We start from the raw sequence: 17,921 nt of genomic DNA, 5'->3' as shown, positions 1-17,921 counted from the left end.
TTCCAGTAGTGAACCCTTTATCTGTCTTATTAAGTTATTATCCATAATTGTGGATCGTTCGTTTTTTCTTCTTCACTTTTTTGTCAACCGTTGATGTCATTACCATTATACGATGTCATCACTGTTATGATGTCACCGTTAGGATGTCATCGCTGTTATGTCGTCACCGTTGTGATCATAGACAGTTTTCTCAGTTGTGTTTTTTGATGATTTCTGAGCTGTTTCTGTTGCTCTACTGTACTATGGTACACAGAGGGAGAGGTACAAAACACCAGGGGCACAAAGGAGGAACAATCAATTGTGGACAACAAAACAAATGTTTTCTTATATGATTTGTCATTTTCAATACTGTGTCTGTACTCTTCTCAAAGTGGTTAAAACTAATCTGTAAAACAACAAACTAATTTTTTGATTTGCTGTGTTGACATTCTACTTTGCTGTGATTGAGCAGAAGGGAGGGAGACCTGTCTGTACTGGTATTGATGAGAGAATGATTTTGCATATTTGCAGGTTAATGTAGCCTTGTATTGAACTACTGGCAGCAGTGGAGCAGAAACTTGACCTCAAGCTTTTTATGCTTTTTCCCTTTACTTGTTTCTGTCTTTCCATCTTTACTTGTCTGTTCGTTGACCTCTTTTAGTCATTCTGCTTCACTCTTTCATTTCTATCTTTCTCTCTGTCAACCTTCTTCTTCTCTTTCTTCGTCTTCTCTTTCTTCTTCTCTTTCTTCTCCTCTTTCTTCTTCTCTTTCTTCTTCTCTTTCTTCTTCTCTTTCTTCTTCTCTTTCTTCGTCTTCTCTTTCTTCTTCTTCTCTCATTATACACATGTTTTAACCGGCTGCTTTCTGGTCAGGGTCTTCATGCTACTTCTTGCATTGTCAGAATATTGTTGTTCCAATCATTACTGTCAAACACAGCAGGATGTCTGAATGCTGTTCTTATTAACAATATTGTTAAAATACTTTATATTTCTATCTACAGTACGTTAGGATTATTATCCCTAAAAGCCAAAAAGTATTCAAAAACTCTGAGGGTTGCATCCAAAATGGTGCCCTATTCCCTTTATAGTGCACTACTTTGGGTCCTATGAGCCCTGGTCAAAAGTAGTGCACTACTTTGGGTCCTATGGGTCCTGGTCAAAAGTAGTGCACTACTTTGGGTCCTATGGGCCCTGGTCAAAAGTAGTGCACTACTTTGGGTCCTATGGGCCCTGGTCAAAAGTAGTGCACTACTTTGGGTCCTATGGTCCCTGGTCAAAAGTAGTGCACTACTTTGGGTCCTATGGTCCCTGGTCAAAAGTAGTGCACTATATAGGGAATAGGGTGCCATTTTGGATGCACCCCAACTTTCTGAGACCGCAGAAACCAAAACACAGGCAGTATATTCACTTTCTCTACTCCAACGAAATGATGAACCATAACACTGTTGTTGTGCGAATGAATGGACAGAAAATAATTGGTTGCACTCCGTCTGTCTGTGTGTGTGTCTCATATCTCGACAGGTTTGTGTCATATCGCTGTACCTAAGCTACAGTACTATGCAAGTACAAAAAAAACAACAACAAAAAAACAGTGAATGTTTGGTTCCAATCCCTGAAATAGTTTGTATATTTTTTTGGGGGGTGAGAGTTCAGATCAAGACATATAGACACACGGGGTGATGAGTTAAGTCCTCACTAAGGTGGTATAATAAATAAATGGTGGTTTCGCTGTGTAGCAGTAACTATAGCTGACTGGATCAGAAGTGCAGGACAACTAAGAAGAATAGAAAACAAGGAGGATGAGGAAGAGGAGGAGGAGGACAATGACGATGATGATGAAGAGGACAATGATGATGGCGAACATTTTGCCTCTCCTTTTAGGATCCTATCCAACGGAAAAAGACATCTGAAACACAGACCGTGGAACCCTGAAGTACTACTGAAGTACTATTGAGTACTACGGAGTACTGTTCTCTCTCTCTCTCTCTCTGTCTCTCCTAAACGTTGAACTGTGTGATGCAGAGGTGAGGTTGGCTAGAAGTAGGGCTGCTCTGTTAAGATGCTATGTTGTGTATCCACTGGTCCATTCTTTCCCCTGGGGGGGGTGGAGACAGCTGATGTTTGATGGAGCTCCCCCTAAGGACGATACCTGGAACTGCGTCTGTCTCCTCCACATTGCTGTCCAGGTCAAAGAGAAACAAGGAATAATAAGCCTTTGGTTATGAACCGAACCCGTGTCATTTGTTACTAGAAAAACAGACAACAGACGTACCTTCGTTTTTCATTTAACTCTGTAAACTGCCCATTGTAAATAAAGCATCTAGCCTTCTTAACCTGTAACTAAATATACTTTTTATGTAATAAATGATATTTACTAGTTTATCAAGAACTTAATTATTGTTGTCTGTAGTGGAGATTGAAAGTAAACATGTCAACTGAATCAGATACCATCACATTTATATCAATCAGATACCATTACATTTATATCAATCAATCAGATACCATTACATTTAAATCAATCAATCAGATACCATTACATTTACATCAATCAGATACCATCACATTTATATCAATCAGATACCATTACATTTATATCAATCAGATACCATTACATTTATATCAATCAGATACCATTACATTTATATCAATCAATCAGATACCATTACATTTATATCAATCAGATACCATTACATTTATATCAATCAGATACCATTACATTTATATCAATCAGATACCATCACATTTATATCAATCAGATACCATCACATTTATATCAATCAGATACCATTACATTTATATCAATCAATCAGATACCATTACATTTATATCACTCAATCAGATACCATCACATTTACATCAATCAATCAGATACCATTACATTTACATCAATCAGATACCATTACATTTATATCAATCAATCAGATACCATTACATTTACATCGATCAATCAGATACCATTACATTTATATCACTCAATCAGATACCATTACATTTATATCAATCAGATACCATTACATTTATATCAATCAATCAGATACCATTACATTTATATCAATCAGATACCATTACATTTACATCAATCAATCAGATACCATTACATTTATATCAATCAATCAGATTCCATTACATTTATATCAATCAGATACCATTACATTTATATCAATCAGATACCATTACATTTATATCAATCAGATACCATTACATTTATATCAATCAGATACCATTACATTTATATCAATCAATCAGATACCATTACATTTATATCAATCAGATACCATTACATTTATAACAATCAGATGCAATTACATTTATATCAATCAATCAGATACCATTACATTTATATCAATCAGATACCATTACATTTACATCAATCAATCAGATACCATTACATTTATATCAATCAGATACCATTACATTTATATCAATCAGATACCATTACATTTATATCAATCAGATGCAATTACATTTATATCAATCAGGTACCATTACATTTATATCAATCAGATACCATTACATTTACATCAATCAATCAGATACCATTACATTTACATCAATCAGATACCATTACATTTACATCAATCAGATACCGTTACATTTATATCAATCAATCAGATACCATTACATTTATATCAAGCAGATACCATTACATTTATATCAATCAATCAGATACCATTACATTTACATCAATCAGATACCATCACATTTATATCAATCAGATACCATTACATTTATATCAATCAATCAGATACCATTACATTTATATCAATCAATCAGATACCATTACATTTATATCAATCAGATACCATTACATTTATATCAATCAGATACCATTACATTTATATCACTCAATCAGATACCATTACATTTATATCAATCAGATACCATTACATTTACATCAATCAGATACCATTACATTTACATCAATCAGATACCATTACATTTATATCAATCAGATACCATTACATTTACATCAATCAGATACCATTACATTTATATCAATCAGATGCAATTACATTTATATCAATCAGATGCAATTACATTTATATCAATCAGGTACCATTACATTTATATCAATCAGATACCATTACATTTACATCAATCAATCAGATACCATTACATTTATATCAATCAGATACCATTACATTTATATCAATCAGATGCAATTACATTTATATCAATCAGGTACCATTACATTTATATCAATCAGATACCATTACATTTACATCAATCAATCAGATACCATTACATTTACATCAATCAGATACCATTACATTTACATCAATCAGATACCGTTACATTTATATCAATCAATCAGATACCATTACATTTATATCAAGCAGATACCATTACATTTATATCAATCAGATACCATTACATTTACATCAATCAATCAGATACCATTACATTTATATCAATCAATCAGATACCATTACATTTATATCAATCAGATACCATTACATTTATATCAATCAGATACCATTACATTTATATCACTCAATCAGATACCATTACATTTATATCAATCAGATACCATTACATTTATATCAATCAGATACCATTACATTTACATCAATCAGATACCATTACATTTACATCAATTAGATACCATTACATTTATATCAATCAGATACCATTACATTTATATCAATCAATCAGATACCATTACATTTATATCAATCAGATACCATTACATTTATATCACTCAATCAGATACCATTACATTTATATCAATCAGATACCATTACATTTATATCAATCAAATACCATTACATTTATATCAATCAATCAGATACCATTACATTTATATCAATCAGATACCATTACATTTATATCACTCAATCAGATACCATTACATTTATATCAATCAGATACCATTACATTTATATCAATCAGATACCATTACATTTACATCAATCAGATACCATTACATTTACATCAATCAGATACCATTACATTTATATCAATCAGATACCATTACATTTATATCAATCAATCAGATACCATTACATTTATATCAATCAGATACCATTACATTTATATCAATCAATCAGATACCATTACATTTATATCAATCAGATACCATTACATTTATATCAATCAAATACCATTACATTTATATCAATCAGATACCATTACATTTATATCAATCAGATACCATTACATTTATATCACTCAATCAGATACCATTACATTTATATCAATCAGATACCATTACATTTATATCAATCAGATACCATTACATTTACATCAATCAGATACCATTACATTTACATCAATCAGATACCATTACATTTATATCAATCAGATACCATTACATTTATATCAATCAATCAGATACCATTACATTTATATCAATCAGATACCATTACATTTATATCAATCAATCAGATACCATTACATTTATATCAATCAGATACCATTACATTTATATCAATCAGATACCATTACATTTATATCACTCAATCAGATACCATTACATTTACATCAATCAGATACCATTACATTTATATCAATCAGATACCATTACATTTATATCAATCAATCAGATACCATTACATTTATATCAATCAGATTCCATTACATTTATATCAATCAGATACCATTACATTTATATCAATCAGATACCATTACATTTATATCAATCAGATGCCATTACATTTATATCACTCAATCAGATACCATTACATTTACATCAATCAGATACCGTTACATTTATATCAATCAATCAGATACCATTACATTTATATCAATCAGATACCATTACATTTATATCAATCAGATACCATTACATTTATATCAATCAATCAGATACCATTACATTTATATCAATCAATCAGATACCATTACATTTATATCAATCGGATAACATTACATTTATATCAATCAGATACCATTACATTTATATCAATCAGATACCATTACATTTACATCAATCAGATACCATTACATTTATATCAATCAGATACCATTACATTTATATCAATCAAATACCATTACATTTATTTCAATCAGATACCATTACATTTATATCAATCAGATACCATTACATTTATATCAATCAGATACACTTTCATTTATATCAATCAGATACCATTACATTTATATCAATCAGATACCATTACATTTACATCAATCAATCAGATACCATTACATTTATATCAATCAGATACCATTACATTTATATCAATCAGATACCATTACATTTATATCACTCAATCAGATACCATTACATTTATATCAATCAGATACCATTACATTTATATCAATCAGATACCATTACATTTATATCACTCAATCAGATACCATTACATTTATATCAATCAGATACCATTACATTTATATCAATCAGATACCATTACATTTACATCAATCAGATACCATTACATTTACATCAATTAGATACCATTACATTTATATCAATCAGATACCATTACATTTATATCAATCAATCAGATACCATTACATTTATATCAATCAGATACCATTACATTTATATCACTCAATCAGATACCATTACATTTATATCAATCAGATACCATTACATTTATATCAATCAGATACCATTACATTTACATCAATCAGATACCATTACATTTACATCAATCAGATACCATTACATTTATATCAATCAGATACCATTACATTTATATCAATCAATCAGATACCATTACATTTATATCAATCAGATACCATTACATTTATATCAATCAATCAGATACCATTACATTTATATCAATCAGATACCATTACATTTATATCACTCAATCAGATACCATTACATTTACATCAATCAGATACCATTACATTTATATCAATCAGATACCATTACATTTATATCAATCAATCAGATACCATTACATTTATATCAATCAGATTCCATTACATTTATATCAATCAGATACCATTACATTTATATCAATCAGATACCATTACATTTATATCAATCAGATGCCATTACATTTATATCACTCAATCAGATACCATTACATTTACATCAATCAGATACCGTTACATTTATATCAATCAATCAGATACCATTACATTTATATCAATCAGATACCATTACATTTATATCAATCAGATACCATTACATTTATATCAATCAATCAGATACCATTACATTTATATCAATCAATCAGATACCATTACATTTATATCAATCGGATACCATTACATTTATATCAATCAGATACCATTACATTTATATCAATCAGATACCATTACATTTACATCACTCAATCAGATACCATTACATTTATATCAATCAGATACCATTACATTTATATCAATCAAATACCATTACATTTATTTCAATCAGATACCATTACATTTATATCAATCAGATACCATTACATTTATATCAATCAGATACACTTTCATTTATATCAATCAGATACCATTACATTTATATCAATCAGATACCATTACATTTACATCAATCAGATACCATTACATTTATATCAATCAGATACCATTACATTTATATCAATCAATCAGATACCATTACATTTATATCAAACAGATACCATTACATTTATATCACTCAATCAGATACCATTACATTTATATCAATCAGATACCATTACATTTATATCACTCAATCAGATACCATTACATTTACATCAATCAGATACCATTACATTTATATCAATCAGATACCATTACATTTATATCAATCAATCAGATACCATTACATTTATATCAATCAGATTCCATTACATTTATATCAATCAGATACCATTACATTTATATCAATCAGATACCATTACATTTATATCAATCAGATGCCATTACATTTATATCACTCAATCAGATACCATTACATTTACATCAATCAGATACCGTTACATTTATATCAATCAATCAGATACCATTACATTTATATCAATCAGATACCATTACATTTATATCAATCAGATACCATTACATTTATATCAATCAATCAGATACCATTACATTTATATCAATCAATCAGATACCATTACATTTATATCAATCGGATACCATTACATTTATATCAATCAGATACCATTACATTTATATCAATCAGATACCATTACATTTACGTCACTCAATCAGATACCATTACATTTATATCAATCAGATACCATTACATTTATATCAATCAAATACCATTACATTTATTTCAATCAGATACCATTACATTTATATCAATCAGATACCATTACATTTATATCAATCAGATACACTTTCATTTATATCAATCAGATACCATTACATTTATATCAATCAGATACCATTACATTTACATCAATCAGATACCATTACATTTATATCAATCAGATACCATTACATTTATATCAATCAATCAGATACCATTACATTTATATCAATCAGATACCATTACATTTATATCACTCAATCAGATACCATTACATTTATATCAATCAGATACCTTTACATTTATATCAATCAAATACCATTACATTTATATCAATCAGATACCATTACATTTACATCAATCAGATACCATTACATTTATGTCACTCAATCAGATACCATTACATTTATATCAATCAGATACCATTACATTTATATCAATCAGATACCATTACATTTACATCAATCAATCAGATACCATTACATTTATATCAATCAGATACCATTACATTTATATCAATCAGATACCATTACATTTACATCAATCAGATACCATTACATTTACATCAATCAGATACCATTACATTTATATCAATCAGATACCATTACATTTATATCAATCAGATACCATTACATTTATATCAATCAATCAGATACCATTACATTTATATCAATCAGATACCATTACATTTATATCACTCAATCAGATACCATTACATTTACATCAATCAGATACCATTACATTTATATCAATCAGATACCATTACATTTATATCAATCAGATACCATTACATTTATATCAATCAGATACCATTACATTTATATCACTCAATCAGATACCATTACATTTACATCAATCAGATACCATTATATTTATATCAATCAGATACCATTACATTTATATCAATCAATCAGATACCATTACATTTATATCAATCAGATACCATTACATTTATATCAATCAGATACCATTACATTTATATCAATCAGATACCATTACATTTATATCAATCAGATACCATTACATTTATATCAATCAGATACCATTACATTTATATCAATCAGATACCATTACATTTATATCAATCAATCAGATACCATTACATTTATATCAATCAATCAGATACCATTACATTTATATCAATCAGATACCATTACATTTATATCAATCAATCAGATACCATTACATTTATATCAATCAGATACCATTATATTTATATCAGTCAGATACCATTACATTTATATCAATCAATCAGATTCCATTACATTTATATCAATCAGATACCATTACATTTATATCAATCAGATACCATTACATTTATATCAATCAGATACCATTACATTTATATCACTCAATCAGATACCATTACATTTATATCACTCAATCAGATACCATTACATTTACATCAATCAGATACCATTACATTTATATCAATCAGATACCATTACATTTACATCAATCAGATACCATTACATTTATATCAATCAGATATCATTACATTTATATCAATCAATCAGATACCATTACATTTACATCAATCAGATACCATTACATTTACATCAATCAGATACCATTACATTTATATCAATCAGATATCATTACATTTATATCAATCAGATATCATTACATTTATATCAATCAGATACCATTACATTTATATCAATCAGATGCCATTACATTTATATCAATCAATCAGATACCATTACATTTATATCAATCACTAACACCAGGTGCTGGCCATGCACCTGGTTAGAGAGTGCTCCCACCTCCTGGTTTGAGAGTGCTCCCACCTCCTGGTTTGAGAGTGCTCCCACCTCCTGGTTTGAGAGTGCTCCTACCTCCTGGTTCGAGAGTGCTCCTACCTCCTGGTTTGAGAGTGCTCCCACCTCCTGGTTCGAGAGTGCTCCCACCTCCTGGTTTGAGAGTGCTCCCACCTCCTGGTTTGAGAGTGCTCCCACCTCCTGGTTCGAGAGTGCTCCCACCTCCTGGTTCGAGAGTGCTCCCACCTCCTGGTTCGAGAGTGCTCCCACCTCCTGGTTCGAGAGTGCTTCCAGGAGGTGGCCGTTATTCATCCAGCAGCCAATCAGATGAGATGTAAAGGTTATTATTGATTTGGTGTATTTTTCAAAATGTCTGATTGGAGGGAGGGGGAATGGAAAACAAAACCGTAATCTTTACGAATACATTTTCTCCTGTTTTATGTTAACTCAGATAATTTCCCAGGTTTCTTTCTGTTCGTGGGAAGAGACTCCCCCCTGCATCAAAGGTTGTCGCTGCCGTTGCTACCAGATATGCACGCCTGCAGTTTTCTTTTACTCCCTCGACCAACAGACCAAAACTCCCTAAACGATCGCAGGAGATTCGCCTACTTGAAGCGGGACCGGGAAACAGATCAGTAACTATGGCGGTGGATGGATGCCATTAAGAGGTGAATGTGATTTTTTTTTAAGGGTATTTGTTTGTTGGTTGATATGACAGAACACAGCTAGATTACATGCTGTTGTAATTATTGCTGCCATGTCTGCGTAGGGCGGACCATGGCAGTCTGACTACATGTGGAACTAGTCAGTTGAATGAGAGCTCTAGTTTGGGGTTGGTAATCCCATAGTTTACTTGGATGTGCATGTTGTCTTCTCTTCAGTCTGTTAACCAGGACAGCATGTTGTCTTCCCTTCACAGTCTGTTAACCAGGAGAGTATGCTGTCTTCTCTTTGGTCTGTTAAAACCTCTCTAGGGTACGTGGGACGAAATCGTCCCACACTATTCAACAGCCAGTGACAAATCAGAGCGCCAAATTTAAAGCCACAAAATGTCATAATTCAAAGTTCTCAAACATAGGACTATTTTACACCATTTGAAAGATAAGACTCTCGTTAATCTAACCACATTGTCCGATTTCAAAAAGGCTTTACAGCGAAAGCAAAACATTAGATTATGTCAGGAGAGTACCCTGCCAAAAATAATCAAATTTTCAAAGCAAGCATATATGTCACAAAAACCAAAACCACAGCTAAATGCAGCACTAACCTTTGATGATCTTCATCAGATGACACTCCTAGGACATTATGTTATACATGCATGCATGTTTTGTTCAATCAAGTTCATATTTATATCAAAAACCAGCTTTTTACATTAGCATGTGACGTTCAGAACTAGCATACCCACCGCAAACTTCCTGTGAATTTACTAAATTACTCATGAATAACGTTCACAAAAAACATAACAATTATTTTAAGAATTATAGATACAGAACTCCTTTATGCAATCGCGGTGTCAGATTTTACTATAGCTTTTCGGCGAAAGCACATTTTGCAATATTCTGAGTACATAGCCCGGCCATCGCGGCTAGCTAATTTGACACCCACCAAGTTTGGCCCTCACCAAACTCAGATTTACTATAAGAAAAATTGGATTACCTTTGCTGTTCTTCGTCAGAATGCACTCCCAGGTCTTCTACTTCAACAACAAATGTTGTTTTGGTTCCAAATAATCCATAGTTATATTGAAATAGCTCCGTGTTGTTCGTGCGTTCAGGTCACAATCCGAAGGGTGACGCGCGAGCGCATTTCGTGACAAAACATTTCTAAATATTCCATTATCGTACTTCGAAGCATGTCAAACGCTGTTTAAAATCAATTTTTATGCAATTTTCTCGTAAAATAGCGATAACATTCCAACCGGGCGACATTGTATTCATTCAAAGGCTGAAAGAAAAACATGGCGACTTCTCGTGACCGCGCATCTCCAGTCTCACTGTCCCCAGGCAGGCCAGTAACAAACAGAGCTGCTGTTCTTAGCCCAGAGACTGCAGACCTCTCGTTCCACTTTCTGGCACCTTCTGAGAGCCAATGGAAGCCTTAGAAAATGTCACGTTACAGCACAGATGCTGTATTTTCGATAGAGAGGCTACAGAAGGACAATAAATTGTCAGACAGGGCATTTCCTGTATGGAATCTTCTCAGGTTTTGGCCTGCCATATGAGTTCTGTTATACTCACAGACACCATTCAAACAGTTTTAGAAACTTTAGAGTGTTTTCTATCCAAACTACTAATTATATGCATATTCTCATTTCTGGGCAAGAGTAGTAACCAGTTGAAATCGGGTACGTTTTTTATCCGGCCGTGCAAATACTGAGGACAGCATGTTGTCTTCTGTCTGTTAGCCAGGATAGCATGTTGTCTTCTGTCTGTTAGCCAGGATAGCATGTTGTCTTCTCAGTCTATTAACCAGGACAGCATGTTGTATTATCTTACATTTACGTCATTTACGTCATTTATCTTCTCAGTCTCTTAACCAGGACAGCATGTTGTCTCCTCTTCTGTCTGTTCACCAGGAGAGCATGTTGTCTTCTCTTCAGTCTGTTAACCAGGACAGCATGTTGTCTTCTGTCTGTTAACCAGGACAGCATGTTGTCTTCTCAGTATGTTAACCAGGACAGCATGTTGTCTTCTGTCTGTTAACCAGGACAGCATGTTGTCTTCTCAGTCTGTTAACCAGGACAGCATGTCGTCTTCTCAGTCTGTTAACCAGGAAAGCATGTTGTCTTCTCTTCTGTCTGTTTACCAGGACAGCATGTCGTCTTCTCAGTATTTTAACCAGGACAGCATGTTGTCTTCTCTGTCTGTTTACAACGACATCATGTTGTCTCCTCTTCATTCTGTTAACCAGGACAGCATGTTGTATTCTCAGTCTGTTAACCAGGAAAGCATGTCCTAGGAGTGTCATCTGATGAAGATCATCAAAGGTTAGTGCTGCATTTAGCTGTGGTTTTGGTTTTTGTGACATTATATGCTAGCTTGAAAAATGGGTGTCTGATTATTTCTGGCTGGGTACTCTCCTGACATAATCTAATGTTTTGCTTTCGTTGTAAAGCCTTTTTGAAATCGGACAGTGTGGTTAGATAAAGGAGAGTCTTGTCTTTAAAATGGTGTAAAATAGTCATATGTTTGAAAAATGGAAGTTTTCGGATTTTCAAGGAGTTTGTATTTCGCGCCACGCCCATCATTGGATATTGGAGCGGTGTTCCGCTAGCGGAACGTCTAGATCAGTGGTTCTTAACCTGGGTTCGATCGAACCCCAGGGGTTCGGTGAGTCAGTCTCAGGGGTTCGGCGGAGGTCAAGACACACACCCGACTCATATGATTCGTAATGACACGCCCCGCTTGGCCATCATTGGCTGCAGGTGATCACGCAACATCGCTTGGCCTATCTGTGCTGCAGGGAATTTGGCGCGCTCAGTAGTCGAATTGTGACTGTCGTGATGGTACGTCGTGTGATTTCTTAATATTTTAATCCCTTCATACTAACTATGTCGAGCAAAAAAAGAAAGTGGTCGGACGAATATGTACAATATGGATTCACATGTATAACGGAATGTGATGAGAGTCAGCGTCCTAACTGCATGATTTGCAATGCCAAGTTGAGCAATTCTAGTCTAGCACCGGCAAAACTAAGAGAACACTTCCTTAAGCTGCATGGAGATGGACAATACAAGAACACAACGCTCGCTGAATTCAAGGTGAAGAGAGCCATTTTTCCAATTAAGAAGGGTTCGGTGAATGCGCATATGAAACTGGTGGGGGTCAGTACCTCCAACAAGGTTAAGAACCACTGGTCTAGATGTAAGAGGTTCAGTTAAGCACTCTGTTCTCATGGCCACAAATGTATGTCTCATGTTCCTTTTTTTGCAATGTAGTGTTCTCACTTGTATTTGCTGAGTGACAGTTTACCTTGATTGAGTTGAGTTGCTGACATGATTTCCATCCTCGTATCCTGACAAAAGAGAAATGGGCCATGTTCTTTATACAACAACTATCAAAGCATATGTGAAAACAGAACACACATTAGGTACCTGTACATAGCCCATCTGTAATCAGCCCATCTATCTACCTACCTCATCCCCATACTCTATTTATTTATTTATCTTGCTCCTTTGCACCCCAGTATCTCTACTTGCACATTCATCTTCTGCACATCTATCACTCCAGTGTTTAATTGCTATATTATAATTACTTCACCACCATGGCGTATTTATTGCCTTAATTGTGTTTTCAGACTTGCCATAGAATAAAGCTGGGTCCTATCTGGTGTCAAACAGTACGCCCTCATGGACGGCAGGCGTTCTGCTTCAGCTGAGCTATTCAGAATTAAGGTACAAGAAAATGGTACAGGTGGCACTGTTAATAATGTTGCTGTGTTTATATGATACCTAATGACATGTTATGATACCTAATGACATGTTATGATACCTAATGACACATTATATATGATACCTAATGACATGTTATGATACCTAATGACATGTTATGATACCTAATGACATGTTATGATACCTAACGACATGTTATGATACCTAATGACATGTTATGATACCTAATGACATGTTATGATACCTAATGACACATTATATATGATACCTAATGACATGTTATGATACCTAATGACACGTTATATATAATACCTAATGACATGTTATGATACCTAATGACATGTTATGATACCTAATGACACATTATATATGATACCTAATGACACGTTATGATACCTAATGACACATTATATATGATACCTAATGACATGTTATGATACCTAATGACATGTTATGATACCTAATGACATGTTATGATACCTAATGACATGTTATGATACCTAATGACACATTATATATGATACCTAATGACATGATATGATAGCTAATGACATGATATGATACCTAATGACATGTTGTTTATGTTATGATACCTAATGACATGTTGTTTATGTTATGATACCTAATGTCATGTTGTTTATGTTATGATACCTAATGACATGTTATTAATGACATATTGTTTATGATATGATACTTAATGACATGTTGTTTATGTTATATCTAATAGCATGATTATATGATACCTAATGACATGTTTAGTATTTATAACTAATAAAACATGAAAAGAACAATACATTATAATTAACATTGGTTTTTCCAAGACGTGTCTACAGACGTCTTCGTTTATGTCTCAAGGCATGACGATGGCTGGGTATCTCTAATAATTATCTGCTTGATAAGCTGAACCAGGTTAGTTACAACTGGGGTTGGAACGAAAACCCTACAGGAGGGAATCTATACAGGAACAGGGTGGGGGAGCCCTGATGTAAACCTACAGGACGGTATCTCTCCAGGAACAGGGTTGGAGAGCCCTGATGTAAACCTACAGGAGGGTATCTCTCCAGGAACAGGGTTGGAGAGCCCTGATGTAAACCTACAGGGGGGTATCTCTCCAGGAACAGGGTTGGAGAGCCCTGATGTAATCCTACAGGAGGGTATCTCTCCAGGAACAGGGTTGGAGAACCCTGATGTAAACCTACAGGAGGGTATCTCTCCAGGAACAGGGTTGGAGAGCCCTGATGTAAACCTACAGGGGGGTATCTCTCCAGGAACAGGGTTGGAGAACCCTGATGTGAACCTACAGGAGGGTATCTGTCCAGGAACAGGGTTGGAGAGCCCTGATGTAAACCTACAGGGGGGTATCTCTCCAGGAACAGGGTTGGAGAGCCCTGATGTAAACCTACAGGAGGGTCCCTCTCCAGGAACAGGGTTGGAGTTAAAACCTACAGGAGGGTATCTCTCCAGGAACAGGGTTGGAGAGACCTGATGTAAACCTACAGGAGGGTATCTCTCCAGGAACAGGGTTGGAGTTAAAACCTACAGGAGGGTATCTCTCCAGGAACAGGGTTGGAGAGACCTGATGTAAACCTACAGGAGGGTATCTCTCCAGGAACAGGGTTTGAGAGACCTGATGTAGTATAAATAAGTTAAAGCGCTCCTTGGAGCCAACAGTCAATTATTTTTAAAAGCCAGCACACACTTGAAATTTCAATTGAAGCTTTGTTTTAATTTTCTCTCTCTTATAGCAACACGTCTTAAGTATTTTTGGTAACAGTTTATATGAAGACCATATCTATGTTGCTTTATGACATCCTTTATAATGCCGTAATGCAATTGTGTTACGTTGACTGAGCATCTATTTTTTTCTCTGTAACTACCAAAAAGGCCAGCGCTCACTTGAAAATAAGGTGAAGCTTTGGTTTTGTCCCAAATTGCACTCTATTCCTTATATATAAAGTGCACCAATTTTGAACAGGGCTCAATGTACAGAATAGGATCACATTTTAGAGTTTGCGACCTTTAATTTCTTTTTTTTTATAGCAACTGGTCTTAATATTTTCTTTGTGTGACCTCCAGCCCCAGAGATCACCTCCATGTAGTCCTCTTCAGCCACGACCTCATGTCTACTGGGTAGGATCTACGTGCCCAACGTGGTGCCACAAGACCTGGCTGAGCCCGCTGGCGTGGTGATGAGCTTCTTCCAGACCTTTGGACTGGCTGTGGGATCGGCTTTCTATGTGCTGACAGTTTATCTAAAGAGAAGGGTGGAACTTGGAGACTGGCTGTGGGCTAGGCCACTACCGCGTGTATAAACCTGACTTGACTGAAGGCAGGATTTGAGACAATGAGGAAGAGAACAAGTCCAGTTCATTTCCATCCCCCTGAAAATATATTTGTTCTATGGCTGAACTCAAATATGCTGGTTGATAAAATAGCTGTATTTATGGGAAAGATGTTTGAAAAGGGTATTTTGTTCTTAAATGATATTGTAAATTGGAATGGTAGAGTTATGTCTTTCATGGAGTTATCAGAATTGTATGGGAAGGTCTGTTCAATCCAAGAGTACAACCAATTGATTACAGCATTACCCCAAAAATGTAGGAGGCAGGTGGCAGCGGGAGGAGGTAGAGAACTGGTCTGTATGCCCAATATAAAGGATCAAAACTGGCAGAGGAATAAAAATAGCATAAATAGGAATGTATACCAGTTTCATTTGAGGACCAGGATGTTGATAACTGTGCCATACAGATTGCAAAATAGTTGGGAAGAGATTTTTGATGTACCGATTCCATGATACAAGGTGTATGAGTTGATATATAAAACAACGCAAGATTCAAGACTTTGTGCTTTTCAGCTAAAATTATTATATAGAATTCTTACCACCAACAAAATGTTGAATATTTGGGGCATAAAATCATCGAAGCTCTGCAGATTTTGTTGTGAGGATACAGAATCAATAGACCATTTATTTTGGTATTACCCTCAGGTAGTCTGTTTCTGGTCTCAGGTTCAGGAATGGTTGAAAATACATAGCAATCGATCTAAAATTGACCCCAGAAATAGTACTGTTAGGTGGTCTAGAGAGACCGGGTCAGTCAATTACTAATATACTAATACTCTTAGTAAAAGTATTTATCTTCAACTCGCAATATGTGGATTCTATTCGATTAGATAGATTGAAATTGTACATTAACAGCATAGTTGAAAGATATGTGCTGTGTAGAAACCCGAAGTGGGTGGCCAGCAGAGATAGATGGGATGGGCTGAGGGAGGCTGAGGAATTGGAGACAAGTGGGAGTGGAGTTGCTGTGTGGGAGATAGAATGGTGGTCAAAAGATACACGTTTTTTTGTTTTTAAAGTCTAAATAAAACATAATAAAAAGTACATTTGAATGACACTGAGGTGTTTTTACAACTAATGCCGATGCCGTGCAGGTGTTCGTACACATGCATATACACACACTCTGTTTCAAATAAACACATACAAGAACACACACATACAGTTAAAGTCGGAAGTTTACATGCACTTAGGTTGGAGTCATTAAAACTCGTTTTTCAACCACTCCACAAATTTCTTGTTAACAAACTATAGTTTTGGCAAGTCGGTTAGGACATCTACTTTGTGCATGACACAATAAATTTTTCAACAATTGTTTACAGACAGATTATT

Source organism: Salmo trutta, chromosome 10 (genome assembly GCF_901001165.1).
Source record: "Salmo trutta chromosome 10, fSalTru1.1, whole genome shotgun sequence".
NCBI lineage: Eukaryota > Metazoa > Chordata > Actinopteri > Salmoniformes > Salmonidae > Salmo > Salmo trutta.
This window is presented reverse-complemented; position numbering follows the sequence as displayed.